Raw genomic sequence first — 14826 nt, 5'->3', positions numbered from 1 at the left:
TAGGTAATTGGGTATTTAGACCTACTGCAACTGAATTGCTTAGTGGTGACGCGAGGAAACATGTGAAGTAACTTCCTTCGTGTTATACATAGAGGTTCGAAATAGAAGAACTTTTAGAACATGAGTTCTGACTCGACTGCGTGCGTATATTGGTGCGTTTGTATCACCATTAAATGATGCAAGTAAAACTATAATTGAAAGAAGTATAAAAGCGCAAGAAACAGCGCGAATACGTTTCAGCGCATTCTTAATGAACATGAAACATGCAGCCAGGGTAAATTATCGCCCATTTCGGCAGAATAGGGTACCCCAAGGGCGCTCGAATGATGCGCAATTAGAATAACGGAAGAGCGTACTTCGCGTTTCTTTCACGTTGATTAAAATAAACGCACGAGCTGCTATCTAAACCGAATCTAACTACCAACATAGATGCTTGTCCCCCATCTACTTCCCAATCTTCCATCTTCGTTTGGGTGCGAAATGAAACAGGAGGCATACGATTCGAGAACTGATCGTACTTGAATCGGACCATGATAAAAGAGGTTAAGTCCAAAAACTCATGAGCCCTGGCTTTGGTTACGCAGAACATTAGGGCTCGTGAGTTTTTGGACTTACGCAATTCTAGTAAGCATCGATTCACTTTTAACGCGGATAAGGATGTTTGCAGCATTTCGAAAATTGAAATCAGGGTGTCTACTAAAACAGGCTGGCCAAAAATCAGTGCTTTCACAGTGCTTTTTCAGTACATTCCTGAGACATTCGGTACCTCCTCAACGGAAAAATACAGTACTTTTTCAGTACCTCCATTTGACGAAATTTGAAAAATTTCAAAAATTTGAATTTCTCTCTTAAATTGCGAAAAAAATGAAAAATTCCGGAATTTTTGACAGAATTTCCGCACTTTTTCAGTACTTATGGACCGCCCTTAAAAAATCAGTGCTATTTCTGGACTTCCCGGACTTGTAGACACCCTGAAAATGTACTTTAAAACTAGAATAAATGGATCATGTTGCCCTAGTCACACAATCGAGAATCGATTATTACATATTACAGATCAGCAAAGAATTATAAGATCTATCCAACCACCAAGGTTTCCACGTCCAAAATCAACGGAGATATCATGGCATACGACGTCATCCACTGCAGTGGTGCGTACAATGAGTTCTGTCTACCTCGGTTTCATCCTTGTTTTAAAGTCAAGCAATCACTGCAAATATTTGTGTCGCTGATTCATGAAACTAAGGCAGAGGAAACCATGTCCGTTGTATTATCGCCAGTGTTTGAACCTCACAGGCGCCAAATGCGCCTAAGAAATGAAGGCTCTGCGCCAATGTGGCCCCTACGAATTAACCACCCCCCCCCCCCCCTTCAAAAAATCCTTATTTTGCTGTTTTGTGATTTTTTTGAAATTTCGACGCACGACACCGGATTCTAACTGTCCACTAAATGTGCCGTGATATATAGGCAAAAAGTCGATTTGGCCCCTAACAATCGAGCTCAATGGGCCACATGGCTCCTGAAACTCAAATGTGAGTTTCAAACACTGATTATCGCGGTATACGACGTCATACGCCGTGTTCTCGAATGGCTGCAGCTTTGTAAATAATGGACGTAGGAACAGGGCATTCTTGCAGATGTTATTTTATTAAATCGGTAAGCTTTGAACCATCAAAACGCGATTCTTTGACCAACCAGCGATAGTGTGATCCATTGAACTTCTGAGATTTTTTTGTATATGAACTTTCTTCAACTCCTTGACTAACGGTCAAACATGGCAACGTTGTCATTTCTTCATAAGTTGGTAAGAATCACGGAATCGATGTCTCATCTTCCGACAAACCCCGGCTTGCTGCAAAATACAGCATCGGGTTGACCAGTGATCGTGGTAAATATTTGTAAGACCTTTTCCAAGCGATGAAATCGATATTAATTTCAATAAGCCGTAGTTGTGTTGAAAGGAACTACACAAAAATGAATGTGAGAACAAAAAACAAGCCAAGAAGCACGCAATTTTTGGTTTTCATCTATTTGTACATCGACCTTTTAGAGTCAAATAGGTCCAATTTTAAACGTTTGGATGCGCATACATGACGCTGCAGCACAGTAAAAGCACGAAGTGTAAAAGAAAAAATTAAAGTGCTTTGGAAATCATTAGATGTGTCACGATGCCACTATAATACTTACAAAACAAACGTTTTATTTTCCCTTAAAACATATTTTCTTTCATCAATTTAAATGAGAATAATCCATGCAGAATGTGCATCTATTTCAGAATCATGAGTTGAAAAACGCTGACTCCGCGAGTTTAAATATTAGAGCCTGACACAGAGCGGAGCGCTGCGGTGTTGGCAACGTGACATGCGCACTGGCGCCTACAAACCTAACAGGGATACTTCACGCATTGCGCAATGTGTGAAGTATCCCTGTTAGGTTTGAAGGCGCCAATGCGCGTTTAGCGCTGGCCGCCTGCCGCGCTTCAGTGTACCACGGCGCTTCAAGCAACTATGTCGCAACAAAGAAGTTGCAGAATATCATACAAAATTGAAGAAGCTCCAACGTATTAAGAATGACAGGCATAATTTGAGTAAGAGTACGGAGCTTGCCTCGCAAAATAAATCAAGATACTACAGCACAAAAAGAGACCGGTAGTCTAAAAACTCACTAGGTCCTGGCATCCGTATTTAAAAACTTTTAGATTAATTTTTGAATTTCATCAGAGAATAAAGTGACTCAATTTAGGCAGAAAAATTCTTGCGTGTGCCGTCCAGACGACTTTATTTTGAATCAAGAATATCAGTCCTATCTCCAAGAATTATTATATTTTGATCCATCGTGATCCATTGTACCTCTGTGATTTATGTTATTTTTTCTTTTTTAAATTTTTTTCAACGCCGCAACGAACGGTCCAAAATGGCAAAAATGTAATTTCTTCATAAGTTTGTAAGAATCACGGGAACGGTGTCTCATCTCCAGACGAACTCCGACTTGCTGCAAAACACAGCGTCGCACTGAAGAAAAATTCTCGGCGTTTTTACCAATGTCCGTTGGTACCTTTACCATCTCACTTTTTTTACCAATTATTGGTAATTTTACCAAGACAGACTGGGAAGCTTACCTAAAAACCGGTATTTTTACTGTTTTTTTCAGGTAAGAATACAAATTTTATTGGTAATCAAATCCCGGTAACTTCGTCATTTTACCTCGGTAATTCTACCATAGTCGATAAAAAATATTGACGTTTTTACCAAGGTCCGGTAAAATTACCGAGAAAGTTCAATAATTTTACCGAGATTTCTCGGTAAAATTACCAATTTCATAAATGGTAATTTTACCAAGAAAAAACTGGGATCAAATAGAACCCTGAATTCGTGGTAATTTTACCCTTTTCTTAGTAAATACACAGAGATTTTTTTTTCAGTGCGGGTGGGTTGCCAAATCACGAGGCCCTGGGACGCGCGCGAGCATTTTCACAACCTGGAATCGACAGTAGCCAGGATCCGCGGTGAAGCTGCCAACAGGGTCGGAAGAGGCGAAAATGAGAGTAGAAGCGGGCGAAAGAAGGCGCGGGCGGCGGGCACAGCGAAGGCGATCGAATCGAAGAGTCGGGAGCCGCCGCCGTAATTGCATTAATCCCCGTTCGCAACAATCAACTTTCGAGAGGGGCAATTTTTAATTTCCTCTCCAGCGCCTGGATTTCCGAATCGCTATCGAACGAATTCAATCGATAAACGGCATCGCAAGGATAGGGGCTCATCGATCGAGGTCGTTCGATAGCGATTCAACGATCGACCTCCTGATGACGAACCTCCGCCAATCGGCAAGGGGCATCCACCGCGCGTCGCGAAGCATCTCCGACGACACCCCCCCCCCCCCCACTCGCCATGTCATCACCTCCCGACAGTTTTTCAAGGAATTGTCTGCTTCGGAAAACAACAATAACTAGGAGGCGCGGCGGGGGGAAAAAAGGCGGGGATCGGGGAGAAGAGATGAAATTCGCGACATAATTTCATCTCGCCGTCCGCGCGGCAATAATATCGTCAAGTGAAGAGGAGCGGACGCTCGCGATAGGAACTTAATAACCATTTCGATTTGATATTGTTCTCCCGGCTGCGCCCGGAACGACAGCGTCGATGCATAGCGGGTTGCAGCGCCGCGCCTCGCAGGGGCTCCGGGCTGCAAGGGTGCCACCGGTGCATGACAGGTTGCCGGCGCAATCAAGCGCGCGGCGCGGAGATGCATGCGACAGACAATGACGCTCGGGTTCCATAAACACGGGTGTAAGAGAGCGCCTAATCGATATTCGGGACGAGCGAAAAATTCCTCGAGTTATACGAGTCGAGCGGTCGGCTTCGCGGAAAGTCGAAATAAATTACTTTCTGTTCCGACTGGGTGCAGTCTCTAAGACAGAGGCTCACGTAAATACTCTGCCGTGCGAAGGAAAAACGCCGTATGATCTTTCAGGCGTTGCCAAATTTCCTTTGATAAAATGCAAATTTTCTGGTGAACTCATGAATATCTTCCTTCAAATTTTTCAGATAATTTTGTTTGATATTTCACCTGGAGTTCCTGAAAATTTCAAGGGGAAACATTCAGAACTTTTCCCAAAAATGATCTTTTTCCGGAGGAAACTCGGCGACTTTCGAATGTTCATACGGCGTTCTTCCTGGGCACGGCAGTATTGGTCCGCGTCGTGGGAAAGATCTCCGCTTTTCAACTTGCATCGGATGCGTTTGATTGGAGAGCCTTGCAGATGAAAGTTATTAAAAGCAGCATCTTGCGGGTCTGCTTGCGTTCAGTTTTCACTTGTGTGAGATTAAATTCAGCAGCTGCGAAAGCTTAGTGAGTACAAACAAAACTGGAATCAATGAACTCCGTCTTAATAATACGTGCTTCCTGATGGCGGATCCTGAAATCGTCATCTTTTGCAAGAAGAAACGTTACTCGATCGCACGCTGTTTCAATGTTTTTTACTAACATTTTATCTCTTTAAAGTAGGATCGTCCCACGGATTCGCCTGAAATTTCCAGTGATTTTTCTCTTTGCGAGAAACGACACTGAAATTTTCAGAAAAATTCGTTTTTCCCGTGAAAAAATAAAATGTTCGTACAAATACTGAAACAGCGCAGACGAGATACGTTCCTCCATGCGGGCAGCAACCGTATACGGGGTTTAAAGCTTCAAATAAGTTGGTAGATGCCATTTCAAGAGATAACCTGATGAGTATTTGACAGCGGAGCTACGTGGTATTCGTTTCAAACTTTCGTGGTATTTCACTTAAGCTGGGCCGTATTTTCAAACTTCTACGGTCTTCCAATCGTCACTTTTGGGCCATTCGAGTAACCTTACAACGTCAATATTTAACTAAATCTGATGACTAATATTGATATTTTACACGGCACGAGAGCAAGTTGTTAGTTCCGACGAATGAAAAAGTAGGTCTCAAAATCAACCAAAGTGACATGTCAATCTGTCGGTCACTCACTACTACCAGCGGTCTTGGAATCGCTGTCGCTGAATACATGATTTTGGCGGGAAACCCACACATGGCGTTCTGGTAAATTTCGAAAAAGCTAATTGAGGTTCCAAGACACCAGGATGAGACCTGAGGACACAAGATGAGATAACTAATAATAAATCTTGCATTCCCGCGTTATGCAAGAGCAAATTTTGCAAATTGGTAACAGGCCTGATATTACAGCCAGTATCAATTTTGACGGATGGTTACATTCTCGAATGAAATTATCAAGTAATTAGAGTTTTATAATATGTTCAGGAGCTCCAAGAGTTTCCTCAATGTTGAGCCCACCCCCCTCCCTCCCCTACTAAATATGGGCCACAACACCATGATTGACGAATTCACATCAAAAGAGGCAAAATCCCTCTCATACGGCAAAACGTTAGGAATAATTATAATACGGCAACTATGAAACAAGTGTCACCCGGATGCTGGAAGGATGTAAGCGCATGTTTATCCGCACGAAATCGACCGGATACCCTTGTCAGTTTGGCGGGCAAAGCTCCTAATTGTTTGCCTCATGAGCATTCAAATTCGATGATTTCATCGAGATCTGGCCCCGCACCCCGGACACTCGTGAACATAAAACACACTTGCGATGGTTGTTAATTTTTTAAACGCGTGTTTTTCCGAGCCATTGATGGACCTTGTGCCGCGAGCAACCCCTTCTACTGCAGCGTTGCCATGGTTCTACAACGTAACTCAGGTTTTTGTGGTTTTCCATGGCTGCAAACAATTTTTTTCCATTAAACCATGGTAGTCATCGAAAATCTGGTAAAATTTTGTATAAGAAACGTACCTTTAATTGTATTTTCAGCGTCTCTTGTGAAAATGCGGAGGCAACGTTGAAAAAAATTGCTATTTACCCGAAAAAAAATTTCCCGTGGTTTCTCTCATTTTTTACGTGTTAAAAGGCGCTTACGAAAAAAAAAAAAAAAAAAAGGTGCGCTATGAATTGTTCATAAAATTCCCGATTATATAGGGTTATTGAAGTTGGCCGTGAAACCTTTTTGAGGGGTCTTAGCACTGAATTTTGGTTTAAAAAAAGTTAAAAAAAAATGATGAAATTTGACTGTTTAGTTACTTATAAGAATTTATTAGCCAAAAAAGGAGCGGGAATGTAAATCCCTTCTGGTTCAAGCCTACACGATAATATGTTGGAATATATGCGAGACAAGGAAACGGCATTTCAAATGTTTGAGACTTTGAAGAATAAGTTCGAAAAGAAGGGTATACTGTCTCAGACTTATTGTAGGAAGAAAATTCTGAACCTCAAATTTTTGGGCGATGAAAAATTGGATGATTTTTTCTTGCGTTATGATGCATAAAATTCCAAAAATAATCCACAATAGTTCAATACTTACCATCTGGGGCTATAGAACATGTGTGCAATGATGAAAGATGGTCTACAACTTTGGAAAAACTGGATCCTCCCATCTCAATTGCAATTATGGGCAACAACAATATTGTCTGATAAATTCCCGTCCGAAGAAGCAGTACTTCGTTATTTTTTATTCGAGCATAGAGTGCCAAAAAAAAAAAAAAAAGGAATGAAAGAGAGTGCAGAAGTTGTGCAAAAACTGTTGCCATTTTGGTAGAATGCTGAGTGTTCCGCGCAGCGAAAGGACAAGTGTATTGTTAAAGTTTTAAAACTATACGAAGACTTCCAAAATAGAAGCGGAAGTTGTTGCAAATTTAGTGAAGCAGCTCTAAAAGCTGACAATGATTTTTTGGAAAGTTTGCAATGTGTATTCAGAATTGACCGCTGAGGTAGGTATCTTCTCTGGCACCATACAATTAGCTGAGATTCACATTTGAAGCCTCGTTAAAGTAATTTAACCATTTTTCCTCGTGCTCGAACTACTAGGGTTGACAGAGAACTTTCGCACCGATTCAAAATAATTTCGGAAGTAATTTCCAGTGGAATTGAGGTTGGCATGGACGCATTTTTTCAATACTGTTCTGAGACTGAAAAATACTGTGTATCAGAATATGAATGGTTTCCTATATTCCCGACCCTTCACAAATTGCTGCGGCACTCTGCTGAGGTAATGAAGTACCTACTTATCCCTATTGGTCTGACAACCGAAGAACCATCGGAATCCAGGTTAAAGTAATTTAACCATTTTTCCTCGTGCTCGAACTACTGGGGTTGACAGAGAACTTTCACACCGATTCAAAATAATTTCGGAAGTAATTTCCAGTGGAATTGAGGTTGGCATGGACGCATTTTCTCAATACTGTTCTGAGACTGAAAAATACTGTGTATCAGAATATGAATGGTTTCCTATATTCCCGACCCTTCACAAATTGCTGCGGCACTCTGCTGAAGTAATGAAGTACCTACTTATCCCTATTGGTCTGACAACCGAAGAACCATCGGAATCCAGGTTAAAGTAATTTAACCATTTTTCCTCGTGCTCGAACTACTGGGGTTCACAGAGAACTTTCGCACCGATTCAAAATAATTTCGGAAGTAATTTCCAGCGGAATTGAGGTTGGCATGGACGCATTTTCTCAATACTGTTCTGAGACTGAAAAATACTGTGTATCAGAATATGAATGGTTTCCTATATTCCCGACCCTTCACAAATTGCTGCGGCACTCTGCTGAGGTAATGAAGTACCTACTTATCCCTATTGGTCTGACAACCGAAGAACCATCGGAATCCAGGTTAAAGTAATTTAACCATTTTTCCTCGTGCTCGAACTACTGGGGTTGACAGAGAACTTTCGCACGGATTCAAAATAATTTCGGAAGTAATTTCCAGTGGAATTGAGGTTGGCATGGACGCATTTTCTCAATACTGTTCTGAGACTGAAAAATACTGTGTATCAGAATATGAATGGTTTCCTATATTCCCGACCCTTCACAAATTGCTGCGGCACTCTGCTGAGGTAATGAAGTACCTACTTATCCCTATTGGTCTGACAACCGAAGAACCATTGGAATCCAGGAATCAGTCAATGAGGATTTTAAGAAGAAAGTCCAGAAAAGCTAATCGGAAGGATTATAACGACGACATACAGCGCCGGTTATTCTTCACTTCAGACCCTTTGCTCACAGGTTTGAGACCTACACGAATAAAAAAATCGAAAAAGTTCAGCGAAGAAACATTGACATTTTTTAAGACACCCACTAAAGACACCGAAGGAGAAGGACAAACAGCGGATGATGATGAACACCGTGATGAAAATGAAGATCAGGAAGAATTTGAAGAGACGTAGATGACTAAAAATTGAAAAAATATACGTACATTTTTCCAACTACTTTTCGCCTTTCCTTCTTTTATTCACTGCTTTTACTATTTTATTCTACTTATTATTAAATATTTTATTTATCGTTTCGTTGGTCCAGTCTTGTCTTGATATTTCATTTTGACACTTAGTTCCCATGTGAGATCTTCTATTAATTTATCATATACAATTCTTGTTCATATTTTGTTGACTTCTTCATTCAATTTGTTTTTACTTTAGTTCATCATTGAGTGGATCCCTTTAATCTGACTTGTTATTTTTAGGTATTCCAGTTTTGTTTGAGTTCTTATTTCTTTCTGCATTGGATTTTACTGTACGAATTTTATTTAAATGTAGAAGGGTTTCAATGCCAAATTTAGGTAGTTACTTGTAAACGGTAAATCACTTTCTTCCTCAGTGCTCGTTGTCTTTAAACTGTATTAGACTGGTAAAAGTATAGTTCTCATTTTGAATTTTTGACGACTTATTTTCTTCACGATAACACTCAAGTTTCAGTGTTCGATTTTAAATTCTTATTAAGAAAATGCCTTCTACATGATATTTTCGTATTGTAGCGCGGTAGAATCTCAGGAGGCAGGGATTTCAAAATTGGCGGGCCTGACCCCTCTAGCGCAGTGGCCACTGAGAGGCCCAGGACTCAACATGTTCAGTTCCGGTTTAAGCGTCCGACAAGCAACCGCGTGATGTAAGTAATTCTTTTTCGAAAGCTAAGTCCTTAGGGAATTGGTAATGTTAAATTAGTGTGTTTTCTTCTTAGTTGTGCGAGTATCCTCCAACCCGATCATCGACCTAAATTCTCAGTGTTCTTCTCTAATTTCTTTACCCTTTCCTTTAACTGATTGAGGCGTGTGCGTCGGGCCGCGTCTCAGTATTATTACTGTTTACATCAAAACTGTTAACATTTAAATATCTAAAATGTTTCAAAACCTAATTTTGAGAAAGAATACAATTGTTGATAAGTGGGATATAATGTTTCGTTACGAATGTACCTTGCTGTTTTATTTTAAAAAAGGCAATTTCAAAGGTGGGGGAGTGCCCTTACTTCGAGATGTGGACCATGGGTTAGGAAGGAACTCGTCTAAATGAATCATTTTAACAGGTGCTTTCTATCCTTTTAATGTTTCTTATTATGATAAAACTCATTTTCCACCTTACAAGTTATCCACAAATCATCATAGCACACCTCGGCCATAAGGTAGGAAACAGTGTCCATGATGCTTGGAAGAGAATCGTGACTGAGACTGGAATCTCTGTTCCTAAACTTAAGAAGAAGAAAGATACACTCATGGCTAATTATGGAAATTTAACGATAGAAGTGAAAAGCAGTAAAAGAACCGGGACAGGTCGCGCCGATTGGTTTGCCTTTCCACGGATGTCAGCTTTTCCGGGTGGAAAATTTGAGTCTGAACAAAAAAACACTGAGCTCAGAGGTGAATTAAACTTTTTCAAAGGCATTTTTCGATTAGGGGAAGACAATTTTTCTCAAATATTTTGGTTATAAAGTTGTCCATTGCAAGTATAATACCCTTGAGTTCCTCATGTCAAAACTCAAGTCTGATACACCTAAACTGCAATCTGGTGATGTGGTATATCAGATTCCGTGTGCCAATTGCGATATTTCATACATCGGCCAAACAAAACAACTTTTGGCCAAACGCTTAAATGGACCAAGTATATAGGAAGGAGGTGACAGCTTTACACAACCGTGAAGATCAATTACAACTTAAGTTTGACTTCGAAAACGTGAGGATTTTGTGCCATGAGAAGAAATATTATCCTAGGTTAATAAGAGAAATGATTGAAATCCTGAGAAATCAGGATTCCGTTTGTAATTCCCGCTCAGTTGTAAATCGTTTAAGCTCGATCTATTTCGGCTTATTTCGCACGCCGTGAACTGCTGCCACCTGGCGGCCGCCGCGCACGTGCAATTTACTTTCTTAATCATCGGTGATCAGTTTTCTTTCGTTTTCCGATGTTTGTTGCATATCGTACCTTGTTTGTTGTTTATTCTGTTATCACTGCAGTCTCATTTACAAATTTCACTATGTAACGCCGTTTGCTGGTTTTTATTTTGATTTCTTTTTCATTTTTAATTCTTTTTTTAGCAGTTGATAATGGTGCCGTGAGGTACCGAAACGTCCTGCCTTTATATTTTGTATTTTAGCCTTGTTTCTGCTTTTTCCTGTGTTTTCGATTGTTTTTAGATTAGGTATACATAATTTTTTAACAATTTATGAATGAGAGATTTTAAGAGGATGGCGCGGCGGTGGTCAGTTCAAGGGAGGAATAAAATAATCAGTTGCTGTTGTGTTTTGACGGTGAGAGGTTCACCGAGCTTCCGCTGTAGGACACATCGGGCCAGAGGTGGAAAGTGAAATTTCCAAAGGCTCGAATAAAGTTCACTAAATTTGAAATATGTTAATTTTCTTTGAAAATAATGATTTTGAACCATGTAAAGTCTGGAAGCGCTTCGGATAATTTTCCTGCTGATGCAACAGTTAATGGTTCCTTTTCGAGGCGAAACGACAGTTTCTTTTCATTTAAACGCGTCCACTTTATCCTGTAGAGAGGTCACTATTAGGTGAATTTTCCGTAAATTAGCATCGAAAAATCATGAAGAATATTCAGTAAAAGTCACAACGAATTCCATGCATTAGCTTTCATCATGTCGACGGATGAAAACACTACCGGAGATTTTGAAACAACCAAGAAATGCCCTTTCTGCACCCAGCGCTCAATCTTTGCGCAAAATTTTTTTATGAAATTCTCCACCACTGCCATCGGTAAACGAAGGAAATAATTGTGTGTATCTACTCCCTGAGTCAGAGAAACTTATTGTTACTTTCAAAACGAGCTGCGAATTTCTAGGAAGAGAAGATGTAACGATTTTGGCTAGACGGCACCATTATTACATTGAATTTTTGGTGTGACAGCGTTGCCTTTCCGACAATTAAATCCCATTAATAAGTACATTTCCGCCGAAAAGTCTATATTTTCCTTTAATTTGTGCCGAAATGGGAATGTGCCGAATTGGTGCCGAAAGGGGCGATTTGTGCAGAGATGAGAACCGCACCAGACGTCAACTATAAACTAACAAGCACTGAAAAAAAAAACACATTGGATCTAGAGTCCAGACTCTTAAAAACATCGGCAAGAAAAAATACTCTTGATTCAATCGGATTTTTGCTTAAATCAAAACAAAATCCGCTTAAATTAAGAGGCTTGGTTCTTGATTTAAGATAGAATCCGATGGAATCAAGAGTATTTTTTCTTGTCAATGATTTCAAGAATCTGGACTCAAGATCCAATGTGTTTTTTTTTCCAGTGAGACGACGAATAGGCACACTTCCCACCTCTAGTATACCGTCAGGCTAAGGATAAACATTACGTACCTTAAACCTCAAACGTTAGGGAAACGTTAAGGAACCTTAAACGTATAAACCTTCAGGCATTAGGAAATTTCTATCGGTAAATCACGAATTTTCGGGAATTTGTTTTAAATATTGTTCTTCCAATATTTCAGATATTTTTAGCGCAATTTTACCTAAAGTTCTTAAACATCTCTTGGAAAAATATTCTTAACTTCCCTCAGAAATTATCGAAGGAAATTTGGCGACTCTCAAACGTTCATACGGCGTTTTTCCTTAGCACGGCAGTGTAGAGGTCGGATTTCCCTACATTAGATATCGACGGTGAAACTACCAAACCACGTATCTCGTTTGCGGTGTTTAAAAATCTACGCTTACATTTTATTTTTTTGAAGTAGACCAAATGGATTTACATTTTTAGCGCCCTAGGCTAAACTTCTGGGTGGCGGCCCCTAAAAGTAGGCTCTCGTTGGGGTGGCGGCCCCTAAAAGTAGTGGCTGTGGTGGGGGTGGGAGGGGAAGTCCCCCCAAACGCCCCCCAGCCTCCGAGTGCGGGGTCCGAATTCGGGGAATCATAAAATTCGAAATTTTAAAACACCACAAAGATAACTGACATACCTAGATTATAGATTATTACATATGTACACGTTTTTCAATAAATTCTCAAAATTTTTGCGCCCTAGAGATATTGCGCAGTTAGTGTTGGTAGTTTCCGGCCGTCGATATGCGGATGCAAGGCGACGGACTGGTCGGAGCTGTGGAAAACGGCCGGTCGTATTCGTGCCGGGGGACAGTCAAGATGCATCAAGGATTCAGCCCAGACGAAGACGAGTTAGCTGAGCAAACACCGCTGCTGCACGTCCGTGAACCGCCACCATCTCGCACGATATCGTTTCTCCTCGAAAGTAAGCGCGAACCTCGATCCCAGCACGAGCCCCACAAAGCATGGATCTCCATGCAAAACGAGGCTCAAGTGGATGTTGAGATGCGCCTTTGCGTCCAAAAGGCGACGATATATCCTAACCCGCGTACCAAGCGCGGTCGCGACCCACCCCGTCGAGGCGGAACAATCAAACATCGATACCTCGAGGCCCGGGCTCTTGGTCCTCCTGGAAAGAACTTGATGGGCAAATATTGACTTCTGTTCATTTCAAGTGCTTCTCATCTTCTTAGATGTGAAACTAATCCCGGATAGCACACACGCCCCCTCCCGGCAGCGGCACGGCACCACTCTCCTTTTTACTTCCAGAAGCTTAGGGCGTGTAAGTTTACCCCGCCGCCGCCCGCCGCGTCCTGACCCCGACAATCCACTTGTGACGCACGCGGGACGGAAAAGGGTGAATTTCCTGACGACTCCAGAACCCTTTTTTTGTTGGCAAATCAATTTCCACCCGTGGCGGCGTCTTCCGATTAGCATGTAAAAATGAAATAGGAGCCTCGCGCCCTTTCTGAGCCCGCCGCTCCTTGAAAAGCGTCGTTGCCTGCCTCCGCGTCTTCTCGGCTGGAGTTCGACTGAAATCAGGGGTTCTTGAAATACATAGAGAAAAAACAGGAGGTGTTTGCATCTTGAGGATTTGTACCCACCTACGTCATCAATGTAAACAAGACGCTCGTTGAGGGTTATGTTGACGCTGTAAAAACGGACCATAATGTCCGATTTTTTTACTTAAATCAACTCTTTATATAATTTCGAGCACTTTTTATAGAATGACTTTTTCCCTTAAATTACACCATTTCCAAGAAAGTCGACAGGATAAAAACGTCGCTGTACCCAATGACGTCATCAAAGCTATAGATACTCTATGAAAAATTCCAAGATGCCCGAAATGCAAACACCTCCTTTTTTTTCTCTATGGTTGAAATATGGTCGGCAACTGCGGGAAGAGGATTATCGGCTCGTACGGTGTCGTTTGAAAACCTAAGAAATCCGTTCAAGGTGATGTGTTGTGGAGTGAATTCAATCATACCTGCCACATTGTCGGAGGATTCTTGTCGCGGGTTGCTGTAATACAGCATCTTCGACTGTGGCGTGGCGTGCTCTTCGATGGATCGATTAATCCGCCATCTAAACCGATGGAAAATGATCGATAAACAAGGTGTTCGCAGCGAACACCCTCATAATCGATTCTTCACCACAGCTTCAAATGGGGGAAAATCGATACTCGAGCGTTCAAGTCTCGTCACAGATCTTCGGTGAAAAAGAGCGACGGATGAATTTTCAGATGTAGGTATTTCAAAAGGTTACCCGAGATGCTCTGATTTAAGAATTTAAGTTATCTTCCGAAGTCGGCTGGAAGGCTCGGGTTTCGAGGTTTCATAATTCGGCACTAACGCACATGTGCAGCTTTTTGGCCTGCTGAAACTTATGAGAGTTTATAACTGCAGTCATGAGTCATGACGGAAAAGAGGAAACATACATTTCTATCAGACTTAAAGGTGTTAAGTCCACGCTGGACAAAAAAAATGTTTCACTTTTCGGTTTCCCTCTTTGCTACTTTGTTACGGATGGTTCACATATACTTGTGGTAGTACTTAAATGGTCTACCCCTGTGATGATGTCTGTGTCAAGATCGACATTTCGTCCAGTTCATACAAAACATTGTCATCATACACTGTTAAAAATCAACGATTTACTCTGAGTGAATAGCCGGCGTGAAAAAAAATCCACCGCGAATTTCGCGCCGTAC

General features: G+C 41.2%; 1 protein-coding gene across 1 annotated transcript in view; it reads right to left on the bottom strand.

The window, feature by feature from the left end:
* LOC140224339 (cell adhesion molecule Dscam2-like) overlaps window positions 1-14826 on the bottom strand; it is a 293485-nt gene that overhangs the window by 100467 nt on the left and 178192 nt on the right. The gene's annotated exons all lie outside the window — the stretch shown is intronic.

The sequence above is a fragment of the Bemisia tabaci genome, chromosome 3 (assembly GCF_918797505.1).
Source record: "Bemisia tabaci chromosome 3, PGI_BMITA_v3".
Lineage (NCBI taxonomy): Eukaryota > Metazoa > Arthropoda > Insecta > Hemiptera > Aleyrodidae > Bemisia > Bemisia tabaci.
Note: the sequence above shows the minus strand (reverse complement) of the source record. Positions and strands in the feature narration are given on the sequence as shown.